The 21,297-nt window shown below is 44.5% G+C and overlaps 1 protein-coding gene across 6 annotated transcripts in view; it reads right to left on the bottom strand.

The window, feature by feature from the left end:
- The window catches only part of NAP1L1 (nucleosome assembly protein 1 like 1), a 47,303-nt gene extending 41,279 nt beyond the window's left edge, over positions 1-6,024 (bottom strand). For 3 of the 6 annotated variants that reach the window (XM_077265327.1, XM_077265322.1, XM_077265326.1), the window contains exon 1: positions 5,700-5,859. The gene's annotated coding sequence lies outside the window, so the exon portion shown is untranslated. Of the gene's footprint in view, positions 1-5,699 lie in introns of all 6 variants that reach the window. The other 3 variants (XM_077265325.1, XM_077265323.1, XM_077265324.1) reach the window with 2 other exon arrangements.
- Between the last annotated feature and the right edge of the window lie 15,273 nt (positions 6,025-21,297).

Here is a 21,297-nt window from a genome sequence, read left to right on the forward strand (position 1 = left end):
CGGTTTGGATTAGGGGAGTGTTGGGGTTAGGGTTATGATTAGGGGTGTGTTTGGGTTAGGGTTTCAGTTAGAATTGGGGGCTTTCCACTGTTTAGGCACATGAGGGGCTCTCCAAACACGACACGGTGTCCTCTATCAATTCCAGTCAATTTTGCATTGAAAAGTCAAATGGCGCTCCTTCCCTTCCGAGCTCTGCCTTGCGCCCAGTGATTTACCCCCACATATGGGGTATCAGCGGACTCAGGACAAATTGTACAACAACTTTTGGGGTCCAATTTCTCCTGTTACCCTTGGGAAAATAAAATAAATTGGAGCTGAAGTAAATTTTGTGAAATAAAGTTAATGTTTTGTTTTGTTTTTATAAACATTCCAAAAATTCCTGTGAAGCACCTGAAGGGTTAATAAACTTCTTGAATGTGGTTTTGAGCACCTTGAGGGGTGCAGGTTTTAGAATGGTGTCACACTTGGGTGTTTTCTATCATATAGACCCCTTAGTGACTTCAAATGTGACGTGGTCCCTTTAAAAAAGAAAAAAAAAAAAAAATGTGTTGCAAAAAATGAGAAATTGCTGGTCAACTTTTAACCCTTATAACTCCCTAACAAAGAAGTTTTGGTTCCAAAATTGGGCTGATGTAGACATGTGGGAAATGTTACTTAAGTATTTTGTGTGACATATCTCTGATTTAGGGGCATAAAAATTCAAAGTTGGAAAATTGCAAAATTTTCAAAATGATCACCAAATTTCCATTTTTTGCACAAATAAATGGAGGCAACATCAAAGAAATGTTACCACTATCATGAAGTACAGTAAGTCACGAGAAAATGTCAGAATCATCAGGATCTGTTGAAGCGTTCCAGAGTTATAACCTCAAAGGGACAGTGGTCAGAATTGTAAAAATTGGCCCGGTCATTAACGTGCAAACCACCCTTGGGGGTTAAGGATGAATACCTCAGCAGACCCCCCACAGGCCACTCCAGAATCTCATTAACTGAAAACTACAAACACAGATTAAACAACCACAAGACAAATATGAACCATCACTGTAATCAGGATAACAGCGCCAACCAGACACTGTCTGTAGGTTACGCAGCACAATCCTGCTGACAGGTTCATTTTAAGGCCATGTGCACACGTTCAGTATTTTTCGCGGTTTTTTTGCTATAAAAACACGAAAAAAACGCTTACATATGCCTCCTATTATTTACAGTGTATTCTGCATTTCTTGTGCAAATGTTGCATTTTTTTCCGCGGAAAAAAAAAATCGCATCGCAGAAAAGAACACAACATTAAATTTGCGGAATTACGGGGATTCCGCACACCTAGGAATGAATTTATCTACTTACTTCCCGCACGGGGCTGTGCCCACCATGCGGGAAGTAAGCAGATTATGTGCGGTTGGTACCCAGGGTGGAGGAGAGGAGACTCTCCTCCACGGACTGGGCACCATATAATTGGTAAAAATAAAAAAAAAATTGAATTAAAATAAAAAAAAAATAGTGATATACTCACCTTCGATGGCCCCTGGAGTCTTCCCGCCTCTCAGCAGTGCATGCTGCCACTTGCGTTCCTATAGATGGTGTGTGAAGGACCTGCGATGACATCGCGGTCTTGTGATTGGTCGCGTGACCGCTCATGTGACCGCGACGTCATCGAAGGTCCTGCACACACACCATCTATAGGAACGGACGCCGCTGAAGAGATAGGCTGTCTGCAGGTGAGTATAACCATTTTTTTTTTAAACATTCTATCTTTTACTATTAAGGCTGCATAGGCAGCATCTATAGTAAAAAGTTGGTCACACTTGTCAAACACTATGTTTGACAAGTGTGACCAACCTGTCAGTCAGTTTTCCAAGCGATGCTACAGATCACTTGGAAAACTTTAGCATTCTGCTAGCTAATTTCGCTTGCAAAATGCTAAAAAAAAAAAAAAAAAAACACGCAAAAAAAAAAAAGTGTGGATTTCTTGCAGAAAATTTCCGTTTTTCTTCAGGAAATTTCTGCAAGGAATCCTGACGTGTGCACATACCCTAAGCCCTGATTTTTCAGATTCCATTTAGGCTGCTTTCACACAGTTTTATGCCGTCAGTCACAATCCGTTGGCTCGACGGTTCCGTTGCGGATTGAAAAACTGATGCGACTGTTCCATTTTTTGGGCTAATTGGATCAGAGCATGCTCAGTTAAAAACGGAATCCGGCACTGGATTCCATCATTTGACAGATTCGGCGCCACAGGCTTCCATTCTAGCAAACGACGGACGGCAACGGATCCATCGGTCAGTTTTTTCAACGTACACAAAAAGCGTTACTTTGTCAGTTGTCTCCGGCCACCAGACAAAATTTGACGGATCCGGCGAATGACAGATGAAACATGAGGCCATCCGTTGCTAATACAAGTCTGAGAAAAACGGATCCGGCGGCATCAGTTGCCGGATTCTTTTTTTTTTTTTCAAAATTCGACAGATTGCGACTGATTGCAAAACACTGATGTGTGAAAGGGGCCTAACAGTTGATCATTAGGAGCACAATAAAGTGATATTATATGGCTCAATCCCCTCTCCGCCACGAAAGTCACATTAGTATTATAGTAGACAATCAGGCAGGACCCTCCAATAGTAAGGCATCCATCTTTCTTCCATTTAATGAGTGTAAAAAAAAAAAAAAAATTCCTCGTATTTGCTTCCTGTTCTAAGACCCATAGCTTTCTTTTTCTGTAGACATAGCCTTGTCATCATTTGTGGAACAAGTTGCATAAGTACCCATTTTCCCATATAATGTACTGGACAAACAAGTAAAGAACTCCCAAGAAAAGTGAAATAAAGCCAATGTTTCTTGGGTTCTGTTTTCACTGCAGTGTAAGATGTAATTGTTGCTCCATCAGGATTCTCCAGGTCAGTACCATTGTGGCTTGTCCAAGTCTTCTTGTAAGGGCTTGTTTCCACTTGCGAGAAACACATCCGTGTCTCGCATGTGGAAACCAAGCTGCGGCTCCATGTGTTGCTATACGGCCGCACGCTCCGCTCTGGAGTGCCAGCGCCACAGCTTGGTTTCCACATGCAAGACATGGACGTGTTTCTCGCAAGTGGAAACAAGCCCTAATGGTTAAAATAAAAATAATTCTGACATGTGTAAGTGAGATCCATTTATGCCAGTCAGCATTCCCTGACACTGAATTCATTCTGTCCTAGGAGCAGGAGATGAGCGCTTCTTCATGTCATTATTAGAGTACGTTTTGATGATCGCTTTTATCGTATTATGGGGGTGGGCACAAAGTAATGGTGACTGAAGTGGCGATTGTGGTATTTAGATCATCTTTTTGCCATTTTATTACTAATTTCAAATATTTCATATTATCAGAGATTTGACTTTGGGAAACAACTACAACAGGTTAGTTTTTTTTTTGTTTTTTTTTTTTTTAGGGGGGTTGTTGGCAACTTGAAAAAAACCCACAAAACTTAAGTTACATAAAAGATTTTTATCTTGTTTTTAGTTCCTCTTGGGGGGACTTGAACTAGCAATCAATTATACTACATACCAACAGTTTCTGGACTTGAACTCCATTCTTTCTCTTGGGTTATAAGGCCTGTATGCTGGAGCGCCCGACTCGGTTTTCTGCTCCCCCATTTGGTGTTGAGCATGCATGACAGATACACTTACAGCTACTAGCCAGGCTGAGTACATGTGGGGGTTGCCTGGTTGCTAGGGAATCCCCACATGTAATCAAGCTGGCTAATAGCTGTAAATCATGCAGCTAATGCGATGAAAACGAGAATTCCAAGCAGTCATAAATACTCGGAGAACACTCGCTCATCACTAGTAGCAATCTTTAGTGGTCAGCCAAGATCAGTTAGTGCATACAGTCCCACCCACAAAAAAAGCGATCCTGTCACCAAGTTATCATTAACCAGTCGCTTTCCACTGATAGTGTCCTCTTAACCATGCTAATTTAACCAGATACATCCATGAATTCAACTAACTGATTGGATGGGTCATAAGTGATTTGGGTTCCAGCATTGTGACCACCAACCATGAGAGCAAAGATCTTGCTCACAAGCCACATCCACTGCACGTGTGTGCCGCTCCTTGTTTGGTAAACTAACAGATCACTGTTCAGACTTGCTGGCTTTGTTTGCCCTAACACCATGGCATAGCCCTACAAGTGGCAGCTTTCCCACTGACCTCAAAACTTGGCATTTAAAACCAGTTTCAAGCCGATGAGTGTCAGGAATATTTGTCAGGCATTAGTAGACTAAACTTTGTTACATGTGGTCTTGTGCTCTAATCGTGCTGCTCAACCGGATCATTGAGATTTTATATACCCCTCCCCCGCCAGTGAGGAACCATGGCCCAACAGGACAGCATCCCGCAGCCATGATGGGATTGGGGTTACTACACAGGTCACCACTGAGTATCATTAAGGTCCAGAGGTCGCATCAAAACACTGGAAGTGGATAATAGTAGTGGGTTTATATTTAATACGTCTTTGCTGGCAGAGATGACAGCACATTTATTACTCACATGGCCGCTGCAGACAGACAATCACTAGCCACAACTGTTGAGCACAGTGGTCAGAAGCGCAGTATGGGGGGTTATTGCTACAGAATCAATGGTGGGAAGGGGATTTGGGAAACCAGGGGGCAGAATAGGTAATAGTGGGATGTGCGATAAAGGGACTGTTACCTGACCCCTGTACAGTGGATGTGAAACATTACAGCTCATCACATGTGTCACTGGGCACAGCCTGCAGATGGTGGTGGGAGGGGGGGGGGCACAGCCTGCAGATATGGGAGGGGGGCACACAGCCTGCAGATATGGGGGGGGGGCACACAGCCTGCAGATATGGGGGGGGGGAGCACACAGCCTGCAGATATGGGGGGGGGGAGCACACAGCCTGCAGATATGGGGGGGGGGGAGCACACAGCCTGCAGATATGGGGGGGGGGGGGAGCACACAGCCTGCAGATATGGGGGGGGGGGGGAGCACACAGCCTGCAGATATGGGGGGGGGGGGGAGCACACAGCCTGCAGATATGGGGGGGGGGGGGAGCACACAGCCTGCAGATATGGGGGGGGGGGAGCACACAGCCTGCAGATATGGGGGGGGGAGCACACAGCCTGCAGATATGGGGGGGGGGGGGAAGCACAGCCTGCAGATATGGGGGGGGGGGGGGGGGGAGCACAGCCTGCAGATATGGGGGGGGGGGGGGGGGAGCACAGCCTGCAGATATGATCTGGAATCGGCTCTACCCTACAAAGATGTCGGCCGGCCACCACCGCCGCCAGCTGGCAGGGCCCGGCACCAGCAGTGCGCCATCCGGGTGAGGCCCGGACACCACGTGGTGGCGCCTCTCAGTCACTGCTGGTTCCGGCAGAGGCCGGCCGCTCCCGGCGCACAGGGGCTGCCCGGCATCCGCTCCGGGGTGCGATCACACCGGCGACACGTGGAGCTCTGCGGCCCTCACCCGGCCAGGCCTCACATGCCTGGACGCTCCAGACACGGACAGCCTCCCCGCACCGGGCGCGCCCTCAGACACATTGTGTCTCCCCCAGCACGGCGGGACCGGCGGCCATGACATGGCCCCTGTATCCGTGCGCAGCAGGAATACCGGCCCGAGCGTCCAGTGCCAGCACACGCGGCGACTCTCCTCACACCGAACCCCGCCGTCTCCCCCTCAGGAGCCCCGCCCCAGGAGCGCTTACCGGGGTGACAGAGCGAAAAGTCCGCTGCCGCCGCGCAGTGTCACAGACAGGAGGAGGAGGGAGCGCCCCTCTAGGATGGCGGCAAAATAAGAAGAGGAGCAGAGATCCCGCCGCCCGCGCTCATATACAACGGGAGGCGTCAGCACGTACTCCCCCCTCTGTCACCATGGCGACGTGCGCCGGCCGCCCGGGTTCGCGCTCCTTTCTGGAGGGGCGTGTCCTACTGTCAGAGATGGCTGGAGCGCTAACCCCTTGTGTGCAGGACCTGTTGCGGGGTCCCTGCGCCTCAGCCCCAGTATGGCCGCTCCCATTGCCCCAGCGCTGTGGTGAGGGCGTTCTGGGTCTCCAGTACTGGGAGTGATGACACCAGGACAGATGCCCCCCACAGTGAGCGCTCCAGGGGTCTCCAGTCTTATTTTCATCTGAGAATTTAATCTGCGCGGATGTGATTGTTCTAGTAGCTCGGCAGCACGTACTGATTACACAGGACAATGTGCTGCCGAGTACAATTGGGTAAAATTCCCGGCACAAGCACTTTGCACGTTAGTTGGCGATGGCCTGTTATGTTGGTTGGTAGTGAGTTCCATCATTCTGTGTCCGCCATCACCGGGGAGCACAATTGTCGCCGTGTTGGATCTGACACTTGTTTGTGACTGGTCAGAGTGACCCCGGCATTTCTCCACCACAGCCTCTTAGGCTTCTTTTACACTAAGGCTGGTTTCACACTTGCGTTTGGATCTGCAGCGTTTTTAAAAAAAACGCAGGTGGTGAAAAAACGCATGTAAACGCGTTTAAACGCTGCGGTTTTTTTGACGCATGCGTTTTTGCATTGGGCAAAAAAAACCGCGGCGTTTTGCCGCGTTTACATGCGTTTTTTCATGTGTTTGCGTTTTTGAAACGCATGCTGAGAAGTGTGTGACAGCTGCCAATCATCAAAATCAACTAGAAAACCCACTATTAATAGAATTAGCTAGGGTTAGGGTTAGGATCCCTAGGGTTAGGGTTAGGGTTTGGATCCCTAGGGTTAGGGTTAGGGGTAGCTTTTTATTAGAAGAATGTCCTGGTCACCAGGTCACTGATAAGCCACCCCCCACCATCAAGGTGATAAAGGCATCCTAACCCTAACCCTGACAAGCCACCCCCCACCATCAAGGTGATAAAGGGATCCTAACCCTAACACTATGACAGTCAATACTCTACGAGTTTATATTTTTAGTACTCTATAGTAATACCGTATATCTTGGGGTGTCCACATTGAACAAAGCTTTTTATTAGAAGAATGTCCTGGTCACCAGGTCAACATAATAGCCAATTTCTATGGATCCCTAGGGTTAGGGGTAGGGTTAGGGTTTTGATCCCTTTATCACCTTGATGGTGGGGGGTGGCTTGTCAGGGTTAGGGTTTGGATCCCTTTATCACCTTGATGGTGGGGGGTGGCTTGTCAGGGTTAGGGTTTGGATCCCTTTATCACCTTGATGGTGGGGGGTGGCTTGTCAGTGTGTATTCTTGTTTTTTTCTATAAAAACGCATGCGTTTTTAACGCAAGCAAACGCATGTGCTTAAAAACGCATGCGTTTACATAGCAATACGGTTTTTTGCGGCAAAACAACGCCTCTAGAAATGACTACATGTTGCATTTCTGCGACCGAACGCATGCGGCCAAACGCGTACAAAAAAAAACCGCATGCGTTTTTAATATTAAACATAGGAAAAAAAACGCATGCGTTTTTTAAAAAAACGCTACAGATCAAAACGCAAGTGTGAAACCAGCCTTACCTGGCTTTTTGCAGCCCATTATTGCAGGTCTTTTTTGCAGGCTGTATCACCACAATTTTCACGGTCTGCCGCAATAACGGACCACATAAAACTTGCGGATCGCCGTTTTTCGGGTTTCCAATACTATAGCAAAAGTATTGAAGAAAAAACAGCGTTCCGCAAAACCGGAAGTCACGGCGCACCGCAAAAACAGCCTTCCGTTGTTTTTGCGACCCATTGATTTTCAATGGGGGCCGTGTCCGTAAGCCATGAAAAATAGCTCGATATTTTTTCACGCCTGTAAATACGGCGTACAGCCCTCCTACGAATTTTTGCGGACCCATAGAAATGCATTGTGGCCGCAAAAACGGGGAGAAAAAACACGGCAAGTGTAAAACCACCTTAGGCTACAGGATGCTGCAAAAATAAGCTGAAAGTAATGTATATGTGAGGTCATACTAAGGGTGTATTGTTATATAAGGCTGGGGTCAGGCTAGCGTCTGAAAAATAGTAAAAGTACGGTGAGGGTTGTGATTTTTCTCACCTAGCATCTGTATAACGTGTATGCAATGTGTTTTTATAATCATCTTTTACATACTGTAATTATGTAACATAAAGCCAGTTTACGAAACTAATAAAGCAGTCTTATGCAGATATAGATGGATGACAAAAAGATAATAGATAATAAATAGAAGATAAATACATAGGATAGATGTCCTGTAGATATTTAATGTCACAAACCCCCTACCTATAATAAATTTGCACCCTTTAGTGCCTTTCATGTGGCACTAAAGGGTGTTTAGTCTTATTTAACCTATTAAATACACTGCTCAAAAATATAAAGGGAACACTAAAATCCCACATCCTAGATATCACTGAATGAAATATTCAAGTTGTAAATCTTTATTCATTACATAGTGGAATGTGTTGAGAACAATAAAACCTAAAAATGATCAATGTAAATCACAGCTAATATCCCACGGAGGTCTGGAGTTGGAATGATGCTCAAAATCAAAGTGGAAAATGAAGTTACAGGCTGATCCAACTTCAATGGAAATGCCTCAAGACAAGGAAATGATGCTCAGTTAGTGTGTGTGTCCTCCACGTGCCTGTATGACCTCCCTACAATGCCTGGGCATGCTCCTGATAAGGCGGTCTCCTGAGGGATCTCCTCCCAGACCTGGGCTAAGGCATACGCCAACTCCTGGACAGTCTGTGATGCAACGTGACGTTGGTGGATGGTGCGAGACATGATGTCCCAGATGTGTTCAATCGGATTCAGGTCTGGGGAACGGGTGGGCCAGTCTTTAGCTTCAATGCCTTCATCTTGCAGGAACTGCTGACACACTCCAGCCACATGAGGTCTGGCATTGTCCTGCATTAGGAGGAACCCAGGGCCAACCGCACCAGAATATGGTCTCGCAAGGGGTCTGAGCATCTCATCTCGGTACCTAATGGCAGTCAGGCTACCTCTGGCGAGCACATGAAGAGCTGTGCGGCCCTCCAAAGAAATGCCACCCCTCACCATTACTGACCCACTGCCAAACAGTTCATGCTGAAGGATGTTGCAGGCAGCAGATCGCTCTCCACGGCGTCTCCAGACTCTGTCACGTCTGTCACATGTGCTCAGTGTGAACCTGCTTTCATCTGTGAAAAGCACAGGGTGCCAGTGGCGAATTTGCCAATCCTGGTGTTCTGTGGCAAATGCCAAGCGTCCTGCACAGTGTTGGGCTGTGAGCACAACCCCTACATGTGGACGTTGGGCACTCAGACCATCCTCATGGAGTCGGTTTCTAACCTTTTGTGCAGACACGTGCACATTTGTGGCCTGCTGTAGGTCATTTTGCAGGGCTCTGGCAGTGCTCCTCCTGTTCCTCCTTGCACAAAGGCTGAGATAGCGGTCCTGCTGCTGGGTTGTTGCCCTCCTACGGCCCCCTCCACGTCTCCTGGTGTACTGGCCTGTCTCCTGGTAGCGCCTCCAGCCTCTGGACACTACGCTGACAGACACAGTAAACCTTTTTGCCACAGCTCGCATTAATGTGCCATCCTGGATGAGCTGCACTACCTGGGCCACTTGTGTGGGTTGTAGAGTCCGTCTCATGCTACTACGAGTGTGAAAGCACAACCAACATTCAAAAGTGACCAAAATATCAGCCAGAAAGCATTGGTACTGAGATGTGGTCTGTGGTCCCCATCTGCAGAACCACTCCTTTATTGAGTGTGTCTTGATAATTGCCAATAATTTCCATCTGTTGTCTATTCCATTTGCACAACAGCATGTGAAATTGATTCTCAGTGTTGCTTCCTAAGTGGACAGTTTGATTTCACAGAAGTTTGATTTACTTGGAGTTATATTCTGTTGTTTAAGTGTTCCCTTTATATTTTTGAGCAGTGTAATTAAAAGAAGAAAGCTGTAAGCAAGGCTTATTAGTCTGCGAAGGGCCAATATCCATGGACCTTCCCAGCCTATTAATATCAGCTCACATCAATCCCAAAACTATTACGCCGATTGCCAACGCACCAGGGCGCTCAGGGAGAGCAGAGGCTAAGCGCCAGAATTGATGCATCTAATGGATACGCCATTCCTGGTGTGGCTGAGGGCTGGTCTTATTGTGCTGGGAAGGGGCCAATATCCATGGCCCTTCCCAGCCTATTAATATCAGGCCGCAGCAGTCTGATTAGCCTTTGCTATATCTATCAATATATCCTATTCTGACAGTTCGGGATGTTAAATTACTGTACTTGGCTGATGAAATGTCGGATTTCATTTGATATGTGTGCATGATAATTGGACGGCACACATATGGTCTGTGCAATTTTTTTCTCACACCCATTGACTTGTTTTGGAGAGTGCAATCCGATTCTCACAGACAATTGCAGCATGCTGCAATTATTTTTTTTCTCACTCCGATCTTAGCTGAGAAAAAACTCAGATGGGCACTGACTCATTTAATAACATTGGCCAGAATGCCAGGGGTGTGAACTCAGAGTCCATTTTGGTGGAGTCAGAGTCGGTGTCATGAAAATTGAAGAGTCAGAATCAGAGGTTTGTCTTACCGACTCCACAGTCCTGTAGAGTGCAGTGGGATATTTTCTCAAATTCCGACTCTGGCTCCGAATCCGGCTCCGACTCCGACTCCGACTCCTTCATAAATGGCCAATTCGTAACAATAAATTTACTGTTGTAAAATATTAACATCGTGCTTATTCAGTTTCTCACCATCATATAAGTAATCAAACTACTTAGAGCAAAAACTATATTTATTAGAATACAATTAGAATATAGCAAATAACTTTTATAAACTTTTATAAACTCTTGTAAGTAAATATGCAATAAACACTGTTATTCAGTTAATAAGAAGAAATCTATAAATTTGTCCCCAGAAAAAATATTGCCTCTGTCAGATCCTCCTTCATGGATGCCCTCAAATCTGATCTAATTATTTTGAGAGCAGAGAACAACCTCTCTACACTAACTTGGGTTGGTGGCAAAGCAGTAACCACTCGGGCAACATCTCGGACAATGTCAGGATACAGAGGAATCGCTTGTTGCACTGTTATTTTTGATGAACGGTCAAATTTCTCAATTTCTTTTAGTGCACATGAAAAATTCTGCTGAAATGTACTGGCTGTGTTCTTTGATAGGGATGACTCTTCTTCTATGCGGGAACGCTTTGCACGGTCCTTGTGATCCAAATATTTTTCTAAATTAAATTCTTCATCAGTTGATGAGGGTGAAGATGTGGCAGGAAGACCAAATTCTTGTTCCTCCTGACTGTTCTGCAACCCTTTCATCCTTACTGCTATTTCAAACAGAGCTTCTTTTCCTTTAGTTATTTGTTGATTATCTAGAAGAATCCGATGCATTGGGTCTACATAAACAGCCGCCAAAAGAATGTTATTTTGTAATAGTAGCTCCTCTCTCCGTTTCATTGATGTAGCAATGCCACTTGCAATTAACCCTCCTCTTTGGGACAGGCGAAACATCAGGTTCTTCCACTCCTTTAAGGATGAAGTCCTTAAGGTCAGGATCAGCTCTGAGGATCCCCCAATGTTTTCTAAGAATGTTCTGTACCACCCTCGACTTGTTGTCAAACATACCAATGATCCTTGGGATCTCGATTTCATCCATTTTAGGTAATGGATTTAATAAATCATGACGGGCACATCCAGCCTCATGTTTCCATGCGCCATCCAGAACCACTTCAGGGTAGCCCCTCTGCCCAAATCTTCTTTTCAGGTCATGGGCCTGTGTATCGTTCGACCTTAAGGACTTCGTCCCTCCAACCCCAAAGATAACATACAGAAAAGGTAGATCTATCAAGGACCGGCTGGTCCATAGTTTCTATGATAGATCTAGACCACCTGGCACCTGGTTAGATCGTAAACCTTGTGGTACATTCAGGTGCGGTGACTGCAAATTCTGTTCATGGGTGAGGAAGGAGAAGGTTTTTAAGGGTACCACCTCTGCGAGGGTGTACTATATGAGTCACTTTGCGAACTGCAAATCAGAAGGGATGGTCTATATGGCTACTTGTTTATGCCCACTTAATTACACCGGAAAGACTAAGAGGGAATTACGGAGACGCATTGGCGAACATCTTGGTGACATAAGACATAAACGGGACACACCCATAGCTAAACATGTCAGGCTAGTTCATCTGAATGACACCAGAGCAGTCTCTTTTTGTGTCCTTGAAGTGGTGCAACGTAACCCACGTGGTGGGAATTTTGATAAGCTTCTTCTACAAAAAGAATGTCAATGGATATTCAAACTTCGAACTCTTGTGCCGGATGGTCTAAATGAGCAGCAAAATTACTGCTGCTTTTTATGAATCGGTAGCCCATTACCAGGAGCCAGACCTACTACTGGGTGATATTACCCAGCTATTTAGGATTATCATATATCTTTTGTATATCGTTTATTTGGTATCTTATTGTGTATACCTGTGATATGTTCTTGTATGAATTTCTGTTTGGGGTTCTTTAAAAATTTGTTTTTGTGGAGACTGTTTTAGATTATCTTCTCCTACGTCTTAACTGTTTATTTTTATATGTTCTTAGTTCATAGTTCAGATGTTTAGGAGTTAATACATCTTCATTTGGTATATGAACTTGTTGCGCTTTGTCCCATGGTTACCCTAGGTGGATAATATATTCTTTAAACCTTTTGCTTTTCAGCGCATGTGTCACTATATGCGCCGATCATAGTGAGTGGATACCCGGGGCTCTTTAGCTAGTATGAGCATGCGCTGTCTATTTTGGACTTCAATATGGCGTCAGTGAATAAACACCTTTAATCTAGCTGTGCATGGTTGGTCGTACGCGCTGTTGCGCCTGCGCACTAGCACCTTTCTGTTCCAGCGTTTATCTGGCCGGTATCTTCTGGTGCGTGCGCGTCAATATGCACTGATCAGGGTCGTCCTCTAGAGCATGTTACCATGCGCAAGTTCAGATGTAGACAGTGTCTTCAAGAAAATGGCGTCGGCTGGAACTTCTAATAGCGCCGCAGTATCCGGTCAGTGTTAGCCTGTTATTTACATATACACCCACTAAACAGGAAGTCTTCTTTCCTACAGGCGCTTGCTCAGGTATTTAAGAAGGACCCGCAGATAACTAGGTGCAGCCTTATTTTTGGACAACTCCAAACTGCCACACTATCACTTTTCCTCTCCTGATGAACCCAGTTATGGGGGAAACGCGTCTAGAGTTTCTTTGCCGTCAACTATCTTAGTGGTCACTTCATTTGTACCCATAACCACTCGTGCATCATGACTACAGCAGATGAGTATATGATTATACCTTCTTTTCTTTTGTATTATTTGTACTGAATGGTGGACTGTTTGCAGTGGATGGGTATGGTGACACATTCAGATATGCATTGTGGCACTTATCTTGATTATCTTATGGTCATGACTTTATTATTTGTGTTCTGGTACTGTATTTGTTGAGGGTACTACTATGCTGCAGCAAACCTGGACCTTTGGTATATATCTTCATTGTTGTATAAGGTTATGATTTACTATTTCTATCCCCTTTTTCTTACATCACATTGGAAAGGGGGGCCGTATACTCTGTTCATAAAACATCACATATGATCATATGACATTACAAGCCACCTGGCCTTCCTATTCCTACTGTATTGCTTATAGGGAATAGATAGGAGATTAGGGACAGCCATCGCACGAGCGGGGGCGCCAGTCTCGTTTTTTTTCTTAGGGTGCCATCCTCCGCATCTAGGTAGGCATATATCTTTAGGTTTTTTGCAGCTTTTAGAGATACCTCACGTATATCTGCACTTTTGATACTAAGTATAGGACAACATGTGTGTATCACTGATATTATTTAATACGTGAATTAGGTTACATGCAAAAAAATCTTTTTCTATAACTGAGGTTGCCCTCTATTGGTCCAGACATGTGTGTTTTTCTGAGGGATCAGTCCCCTATTAGTGCTTGACCGGTCTATTACTTAGGCTATTTTTCTGGGTATTATACATTTTTAAAAATTTTCCTGTTTGTTATTTAATAAAGTATACCATTTTACGGGGTTTTTTTTCGTTTGTAAGTTCTGGCAACAGTAGCCAATTTTCTCACCTTGCCAATCAGTGCAGCAGCATGTCCTTCTTGCAGACTGTCTCTTATAGCCAGCTGTAGCGTATGCACAACACAGCGCATGTGATGAATGAAAGAACGTATTGACACAGTTTCAACAAGATCATCTAAACTATCATGTTGCTGTACATCTGAAGCAACTTCAGTTTGCTCCTCAGTTACAATACTGTGTTCCTCTATTTCAAACATTTCTGTGTCTGTGGACCCAGGATGTTCTTCTAGCTGCTGGTCACCATTATTACTCTCATTCATTAGCTTAATAGTACTTATCATATTTGAAGCATTGTCAGTTACGACAGAAAGAATTTGCTCTTTTTTAAGTTCATAGTCTTGCAGAACCTTTTCCACCAAGACCTGGAGAAACTCACTGGTGTGATGAGCTTTGGTGTCTTTTACTGCCAATGTCTTGGTAACTATTTCATTTTTGTCACAAACAAATCGGACATTGATGGCAAAATAGTTCACTCTGTGACGTGTGCAGGCTTCCATTTTAAGAAACAGAAAGCGTCCCTTGTTTAAAAGCTTCTTCGATTACTAATTTTCTAATACTCTCTCTCTCCAGAGAAACACCAAGCTTGCGGGCCATTTCCCCATTCAGACACATAAAAGCTGGTCGTGAAAATAATGAAATAGGCACAATATCCTTTACAACAAGCTCTATGATCTGTTTTTTAAATGTATCTACTGTCATTGTCACAGTAACTTTGTCACTGACAAAATATCTTGCAACTGATGGCTGCAAAGTTCTCTGCTCCTTTGTTTGGCTGGAAGAGCTGGGCACTGGTTCATTGGTTTGGATGCAGTGTTTCTCATCCACTGCTTTCAGTACTTCTGGATGAAAGCGCTGTAAATGTCTCTTTAGATTAGAAGCTCTGGTAGGAGCATTTTTATCTTTGCCTGAATATGCACTGATCTTGGCTTCACAGCATTTGTTTTCGTCTGGATCATTTGTCATACACTGACAGACATAATGTTTTCTATCTTGAGTGATGGTGAAATGTTCAAATACAGCTGATTTAATGTGACGCTTCTTTGACATTCTCAGGTTTTTAATTCTGCATTCACAATCCAAATGACAATTGTTTTTCCTAAAAACAATTGTACAAAATTATTGCCTGGTGGGTACGGAGCGGTACTGAGATGACCTGGTGGGCAAAACCAATCATGGACTCACTACGGAGCAGCACTGAAATGACCTGGTGGGTAAAACAAAAATAGGACTAGCTCTGAGGAGGTGGTAACTTTACTGACCGCAATCCCTACTCCTAACACCAACTCTAGAAATAGCCGTGGAGCGTACCTAACTCTGCCTAGACGCCTCTGCACAGCCTAAGAACTAGCTACCCCTAAAGATGGAAACGGAAAGCTATCTCGCCTCAGAGAAACCCCCAAAGGAAGATAGCCCCCCACGAATATTGATGGTGAGTGGAGAGGGAAATGACAAACTCAGAAATGAAACTAGATTTTTTAGCAAAGGAGGCCAATACTATCTAAATAGACAGAGATAGGATAGGTTGCTGTGCGGTCAGTATAAAAACTAAAAATCCACGCAGAGTTTACAAAAATAACCACCACACCGACTCACGGTGTGGAGGGGCAAATCTGCGACCCCAGAGCTTCCAACTAGCCGGAATATTTCATAATGACAAGCTGGACAAAAGAGACATAAATTGAACTGAACAGAAGCTCATAAGCAGCGAAACACCCAAAAAGTAGCAGACTTATCTTAAGCTGAAAATGGACTGGCCAACAGAGAACTTCCAGGAAAGGACTGAATCCATAGGAAATACATTGACAGCTGGCATCCACTAAAGCCAAAAGCCCAGTTAAATAACAAGGCCAGGAAACCGATTAGTGAACGCAGCTGCTAAGTTCCACTTGAAACCACCAGAGGGAGCCCAAGAGCAGAACTCCCAAAAATACCATTCGCAACCACAGGATGGAGCCCAAGAACGGAATTCACAACACAGGTCATACAACTGATATAGTGGTCAGTAATACTGTTATTCCTCATGTACTCACAGTTAACTGATGCAAAGTTTGTTGAAAGGATAATACTTCTTACAGTCTTCCTCTTCTGAGTAGCAGCTGTGAGATGCTTGGAAGACGCACACCTAGTAAACATATAGTCTAGAGGAGGAGCTTTACTACTAAGAATTTGCAACACATTTTCAGTTTCATACATTGTACTGTAAGTAGGGGGGTTGGGGCACCATGAGGTTAACCAAGTATAAGATTAGATAAGGGCAGTGGAGAACAGTGACACACATGAAGTAAGAAATGTCTCTATCTCCAGCAGAACTGCTTATCACTGTTGTTCATAGTTTGATAGAACATATATATTTGAATAACATTTATAAAATTCATATGAAAGTTCAATTATGAAATATTAATACATTTTTTTAAAGCTGGAGTCGGAGTCGGTACATTTCTACCGACTCCAACCAAAACTAACTCCGACTCCACGACTCCGACTCCACAGCCCTGGTGCCAAGGTTGTCAAGGAAGTTAGCAAGAGGATATACAGAATATTGCAACCAAGCATTTTGTAGCTCTCCCAAGACTTTCTGGAAAATTGTGGTGTAATTGTTTGCTCGTGTATTTCCAAAAAAGTTCTTGACAATATCTTTGAATGATAACCAACCATTCTTTTGGAGTTCTGACATTGCCCCAATTAAATATTCATATTTGATGATCTGACGAATCTGTGGACCATTGAAGACAAAGGCCTTTATTTTTTCAAATCACAGGCTAGGAAATGCCAAAATGAGGTACTTGAAACAGTCTCCTTCAGTTGGCAAAGCTTTAACGAATTGATTTGTGAGGCCCAGTTTCATGGGACTATAATGTTTTTTCTGACAATATGTGACTCATGTAGAATGTTTTAATCACCAGATTTGAGGTCAGATCTTGGTGGCCAGTTCCTCCCCTTCTAATGCTTCTCACGAGCTCTGCTGTCCCACATGCACAGAAAACAAAGATGTCAAGGAGGACACCAGGGGGACTGCACAGATCCCACCGCTGCCATAAGTTTGTCAAGGATAGCAGTGGGTAGGGTCATTCATATCCCTCTGCCGTCACAACTTTGTCAGGGCAATTACACAATTGACTGATGAGTGATGGATACTGCTTTATCTACCAGGCCGGTTACTGGGGAAGTCAAAGTGAGGGTATGGTATATACACCTCTGAATATATATGTACAGTTCTCAAAAGTTTACATACCCCAGCAGAATTTTTGCTTTCTTGGCCTTTTTTCAGAGAATATGAATGATAACACCAAAACTTTTTCTCCGCTCATGGTTAGTAATTGAGTGAAGCCATTTATTGTCAACCTACTGTGTTTTCACTTTTTAAATCATAATGACAACCCAAAACATCCAAATGACCCTGATCAAAAGTAAAGTTCACATACCCCATTTCTTAATACCGAGTATTGCCCCATCTAACTTCAGTGACAGCTTGAAGTCTTTTGTGGTAGTTGTGGATGAGATTCTTTATTTTCTCAGATGGTAAAGCTGCCCGCTCTTCTTGGCAAAAAGCCTCCAGTTCCTGTAAATTCCTGGGCTGTCTAGCATGAACTGCGCGCTTGAGATCTCCCCAGAGTGGTTCAATGATATTGGGGTCAAGAGACTGAGATGGCCAGATCCTTCACTTTGTTCTGCTGTAGCCAATGACAGGTCGACGTGGCCTTGTGTTTTAGATCGTTGTCATGTTGGAACGTCTAAGTACATCCCATGCGCAGCTTCCGGGCTGATGAGAGCAAATTTGCTACCAGTATTTGCTGATAACATGCTGCATTCATCTTTCCTTCAATTTTGAACAAGTTTCCTGTGCCTTTGTAGCTCACACATCCCCAAAACATCAACGATCCACCTCTGTGCTTTACAGTAGGAATGGTGTTCCTTTCATCATAGGCCTTGTTGACTTCTCTCCAAATGTAACGTTTATGTTTGTGGCCAAAAAGTTGAATTTTGGTCTCATCACTCCAAATTACCTTGTTCCAGAAGTTCCAGAGTCTTGTCTCTTTGCTGTTTTGCGTATTGTAGATGAGATACTTTGTGGCATTTGCGTAGTAATGGCTTTCTTCTGGCGACTCGACCATGCAGCCCATTTTTCTTCAAGTGCCTGCTTATTGTGCATCTGGAAACAGCCACACCACACGTTTTCTGAGAGTCCTGTATTTCAGCTGATGTTATTTTTTTTTGGGGGGGGGGCGGGGTTTGCATCCCGAACAATTTTCCTGGCAGTTGTGAATGACATTTTTGTTGGTCTACCTGATCTGTTGTGGATTCTGTTTGTGGGCTCCCTCTGGTGGTTACTGCTGGTACTGGGTGACTTTGGTGGGTTGCGGCCTTTGGTTTCCACCTGTCCATCAGAGGCTGGGTGTTTCCTATTTTACCTGGCCTTTCTGTCATTCCCTTGCCGGCTATCAATGTATTCAGATGTGCTCTGTTTGGTTCCTGCCTACCTGCTCCCAGATCTTTCAGGATAAGCTAAGTGCTGATTTTCAGTTGTTTGGTTTTTTGTCCAGCTTGCTTATTATGTCTCTATGCTAGCTGGTAGCTCTAGTGGACTGAGGTTCTCCCCATGTGCCATGAGTTGGCACATGGGTTCTTGTAATCTCAGGATGGTTTTTTTGATTAGGGTTTTTTGCTGACCGCTCAGACCCCTTTTGTATCGTTCTGCTTTCTAGTTTACAGTGGGCCTCAATTTGCTAAACCTATATATATCATCTCTATGTGTGTGCCTTCCTCTCATTTCACCGTCAATACATGTGGGGGGCAACTATACCTTTTGGGGTTCATCCCTCTGGAGGCAAGTGAGGTCTTTATTTTCTCTGCAGTACTAGTTAGCTCTTAGGCTGGTGCGTGGCGTCTAGAACCAACGTAGGCACGCTCCCTGGCTATCTCTAGTTGCGTTTGTCAGGCGTAGGGCAGCGGTCAGCCCAGGTTCCATCACCCTAGAACTCGTCCGTTATTTATTTGTACCTTGCTTGTCCTGTGCTATCCCTAGCCATTGGGGATTCATGACAGTATAGCCGGCCCACAAAGTGTTAATTGTTTGGGCTGAAGCAGGAGAAAAAGAAGTGTTTAAGGGAAATTTTTTTTTTTTTTTTCCCTTCAGAGTTTTGCTGCCTAGCCCTTAATTGCTGTCTAGCTGCTTCTTACCTCCTCTTAACCCTTGAATGGCTCTGATCTTAGCTGTTTAACATGGATGTCCAGAGTTTGGCTTCCAGCCTGAGTAATCTCGCGGCAAAAGTTCAAAACATACAGGATTTTGTTGTTCACACTCCCATGTCTGAACCTAGAATTCCTATTCCAGAGTTCTTCTCTGGAGATAGATCTACCTTCCTGAATTTCAGGAACAATTGTAAATTGTTTCTTTCTTTAAAATCTCGCTCCTCTGGAGACCCTGCTCAACAGGTCAGGATTGTAATATCTTTCCTGCGGGGCGACCCTCAGAATTGGGCATTTGCATTGGCACCAGGGGATCCTGCATTGCTCAGTGTGGATGCGTTTTTTCTGGCATTGGGATTGCTCTATGAGGAACCCAACCTGGAGATTCAGGCTGAAAAGGCTTTGTTAGCCCTCTCTCAGGGGCATGATGAAGCGGAAATATATTGTCAAAAATCTCGGAAATGGTCGGTGCTTACTCAGTGGAATGAGTGCGCCCTGGCTGCAAACTTCAGAAATGGTCTTTCTGAGGCCATTAAGGATATTATGGTGGGGTTCCCTACGCCTACAGGTCTGAATGAGTCTATGGCTATGGCCATTCAGATTGATCGGCGTTTACGGGAGCGCAAACCCGTGCACCAGTTGGCGGTGTCTTCTGAACAGGCACCTGAGACTATGCAATGTGATAGAATTCAGTCCAGAAGTGAACGGCAAAATTATAGGCGGAAAAATGGATTGTGTTTTTATTGTGGTGATTCAGCTCATGTTATATCAGCATGCTCTAAACGCACAAAAAAGCTTGATAAATCTTTTGCCATTGGTACTCTGCAGCCTAAGTTCATTTTGTCTGTGACTCTGATTTTTTCACTGTCTTCCATTTCCGTTGATGCCTATGTGGATTCGGGCGCTGCCCTGAGTCTTATGGATTGGTCATTTGCTAAACGCTGCGGTTTTAGTCTGGAGCCTCTGGAAGTTCCTATTCCTCTGAAGGGAATTGACTCTACACCATTGGCTATGAATAAACCGCAGTATTGGACACAAGTGACCATGCGCATGACTCCCGTTCATCAGGAGGTGATTCGCTTCCTTGTACTGTATAATTTACATGATGTACTAGTGCTGGGTCTGCCATGGTTACAAACTCATAATCCTGTCCTGGACTGGAAAACAATGTCTGTGTTAAGCTGGGGATGTCAGGGGGTTCATGATGATGCACCTCCGATTTCAATCGCTTCATCTACTCCTTCTGAGATCCCTGAGTTTTTGTCTGACTATAGGGATGTTTTTGAGGAGCCTAAGCTCAATTCGCTCCCTCCTCATAGAGATTGTGACTGTGCTATAGAATTGATTCCTGGCAGTAAGTTCCCTAAGGGTCGTTTATTTAATCTGTCACTGCCAGAGCATACTGCTATGCGGAATTATATTAAGGAGTCCTTGGAAAAGGGACATATTCGTCCATCTTCGTCCCCTCTGGGAGCAGGTTTTTTTTTTCGTGGCAAAAAAAGATGGTTCCCTGAGGCCTTGTATAGATTATCGCCTTCTGAATAAGATTACAGTCAAATATCAGTATCCATTGCCATTATTGACTGATTTGTTTGCTCGCATTAAGGGGGCTAGGTGGTTCACTAAGATAGATCTTCGCGGTGCGTATAGTCTGGTGCGGATAAAACAGGGTGATGAGTGGAAAACCGCATTTAATACGCCTGAGGGCCATTTTGAGTATTTGGTAATGCCTTTTGGACTCTCCAATGCTCCGTCAGTCTTTCAGTCCTTTATGCACAATATTTTCCGTGAATATCTGGATAAGTTTATGATTGTGTATTTGGATGATATTTTGGTGTTTTCTGATGACTGGGAGTCTCATGTTCTACAGGTCAGGAAGGTGTTTCAGGTTCTGCGGGCCAATTCTCTGTTTGTGAAGGGCTCAAAGTGTCTCTTCGGAGTCCAGAAGATTTCTTTTTTGGGGTACATTTTTTCTCCTTCTACTATTGAGATGGATCCCGTCAAGGTTCAGGCAATTTGTGACTGGACACAACCTACATCTGTTAAGAGC

Source organism: Ranitomeya variabilis, chromosome 5 (assembly GCF_051348905.1).
Source record: "Ranitomeya variabilis isolate aRanVar5 chromosome 5, aRanVar5.hap1, whole genome shotgun sequence".
Classification (NCBI taxonomy): Eukaryota; Metazoa; Chordata; class Amphibia; order Anura; family Dendrobatidae; genus Ranitomeya; species Ranitomeya variabilis.